At 37.2% G+C, this 2968-nt stretch overlaps 1 non-coding gene across 1 annotated transcript; it reads right to left on the bottom strand.

Annotated features, from left to right (window-relative positions):
• Nucleotides 1–1641: 1641 nt before the first annotated feature.
• Nucleotides 1642–1747, bottom strand: LOC131247630 (small nucleolar RNA R71). The gene has a single exon (XR_009171906.1). It is a non-coding gene; the product is annotated as a small nucleolar RNA R71 (small nucleolar RNA).
• Between the last annotated feature and the right edge of the window lie 1221 nt (nucleotides 1748–2968).

Consider the following 2968-nt stretch of genomic DNA (forward strand, 5'->3'; position numbering starts at 1 on the left):
GCTTGAAGTATCTTCTTTTTCTATTTAGAGTTTGTAAAAATAGGAAATCCTATTGTTCTCCATCATTTCTTAGGCATGGCTGAGTGATGGAATCCCTTATATTCTTCATAATTCCCCTATGTTGGTTGTTGGATTGCTATATCCTGTTGTCTACCATAGTCTCCTGGGCATGGTTAGGTGATGGAATTACTTTCAATCTTCACAATTTTCATCCATTGAGAATTAGGTCTATGGAAGTTCAGATTTGATTTTATTAAATATCTTCCAATTGGATAGGATATGACTCCAATTCCAATTGAGTGCCTTGAATCAAATAAGAAAACATCCTAATAACTGCAAGTGGATCCCTGAAAACCCTAGTTTCCACCTTTAAATTCTTAAGTTTGTAAATTCATCATCTCACAATTACTCCCTACTTTCCTGATTTAGGTTAGATCTTCTCCTAGTTTTGATTCTAATTATTTTTAGAATAGACACACAAGATTAGTCCCTATGGATTTGACCTCCGTCTCACTGAGAGTATTACTACATCGCAACCCTACACTTAGGATTGTGAACATGTTTTTGGCGCCGTTGCCGGGGATTAACGGCTATATTTTTATGAGATTGATTAGTTTTAGAAGTAGGTTAAGATTAAGATTTATTTATTTTCTATTTTTAGGATTAGGGTTTCTCTAGATTTTATTTTTTTAGAAACTAACTTAATGTAGGATCCTGCTATAGAAACTTCTAATTTGGTAATCTCTTTCTAATTTTTCTTTCTTTCTATTTCTAGATTAGGGTTTGTTTTCTGTTTTTAGAAACTTTCTAATTCTAAGATTTCCTTTTTTTTTTAGAAACTAACTCATCTTTCTATTTCTGTTTTTAGAAACTTTCTAATTTTAGAATTTCTATTTTTAGAAACTGATTTCTTTTGTTTTGTTTTGCAGGATCTTAAATTAGGAACTTCCAATTTGGTAACTCCTTTCTAATTCTCTTCCTTTCTTTTTCCAGATTTCTGATCCCTCTAGGTTTTTTTTATTTTTTATTTTTTTATTTTAAGGGTTGGGTTAGAGTCTGAAATTGAGGGTTGAGAGTGTTTCATGCCCAAGTGGGTCCATGACAACACTCAACGTCTTTTGAGTGAAGGAGGATTGGTTGGGGGGTTATTTATCCATCACATGATTAGACACTACTCGAGATGCTCAGAGTTAATTGAGGTTATGGCTGCAAATCAACCAATGAATCAGCCACAATCTCGAGTTGTGGAAGTTCAGGATGAGAATGAGGTGCATCAAGCACCCCCGCTTAGTACTTTACGAGATTATTTACAACTGGCGGGGGTGAGCACACCTTCCTGTATGGTTTTTCTAGAAAATACAGGAAACATGATATCAAGCCAAGAGTGATCCAACTCCTTCCAAAGTTCCCTAGACTTGAATCTGAATGTCCATATCTACACTTGAAAGAGTTTGACGAGATTATAGTCACTTTATATTTTCCTAACGTGCCTAAGGACACGGTCAGGCTGAAACTCTTTCCTTTCTCCTTGAAAGAGAAAGCTAAGACGTGGTTGCATTCTCTACGTCCGTGATCTATTGGTACATGGAATGACATGATGAAGTTCATAAAAAAAAATTCTTTCCATACCATAAGACGAACACCTTCAGGAATCGATCATGAACTTCACCCAAAAGGAAGATGAAACATTCTTTCAATGTTGGGAGCGGTTCAAGGATCTCGTCAGTTCATGCCCACAACACGGTTTTGAAACATGACGCAGAACAAGTTTCTTTCATGATGGACTGACATCTTCCATGCGCCAATTCGTTGAGACGATATGTAATGGGGAATTCATGAACAAAAATGTCGATAAAGTGTGGGATTACTTTGACAAACTCGCTGAAACCGCAATCATGGGACATCTCCCCAAGACCTAACACTACATCTAAGCCTACTCAATCAAATGAGAGAGGTGGATTATACTTTCTGAAAGAGGATGATGTTGTCAATGATAAAGTGGCTAATCTCATAAGGAAATTCGAGGCCATGGAACTGAAGAAGGATAAGGCTAAGGAAACTGTTTGCGGTATTTATGCTTGCAACATTCACACAACTGAAAATTGTCCAACAATACCTGCCTTTCAAGAGGTATTGAATGAGCAATCCAATGTCGTGAATAATTACCAAAGACATTTCAATGGACCTACCTCCAACACATACAATCCTAGTTGGAGAAATCATCCAAACTTCAGTTGGAAGAATGGACAAACTGTTACCCCTCAAGGTTTCTTCAATTAAATTCCAAATCAAGGGAAACCTCAAGAGGATCCGGTTCTAAAACATCTTCAAAATCAAGAGCTTTTCAATTAGGGGATGCTATAAGCCTTCCAAGACCTCACAAAGGCTATACAAGATCTTAACACAAGGAATACAATTGGAAATAAGGGGAGCCTTCCAGCTTAACCTCTTCCCAATGCAAAACCACAATATGAAGTTAGCGACCTGAGCTCTTCAAATTAGATGGAGTAAGCTAAATCTATCACCACTCTTAGGAGTGGGAAGACCATTGACAAAACCATTCCGGTTAGGGTTGAAATGCCTAAAGACTTGGAAGAGGACAACAATGATAGACCTAACACTGCTCCACAAGAATTAGAACCAGAACTTTAAGGCAAGTCGATTGCCCCATTTCCCCAATGGTTAATAGCACCAAAATCTCTCTCTAACTCTCAGGACATTATAGAGGTGCTTAAGCAAGTGAAGGTCAATATTCCTCTACTAGATGTCGTTAAGCAAACACCTTCATATGCTAAATTTTTGAAAGACTTGTGTATGACCAAAAGATGGCAAAGTATCCAAAGAAAAATCTTTTTAACTAAAAAAGTGAGTGCCATCCTAAAGTAAGATGTGCCACAAAAGTACATGGATCCCGGTCGCTCAACCATCATTTGCGTAATTGGGAACTACTAGATTGAGCATGTACTTC

This window comes from Magnolia sinica, chromosome 5, assembly GCF_029962835.1.
Source record: "Magnolia sinica isolate HGM2019 chromosome 5, MsV1, whole genome shotgun sequence".
NCBI lineage: Eukaryota > Viridiplantae > Streptophyta > Magnoliopsida > Magnoliales > Magnoliaceae > Magnolia > Magnolia sinica.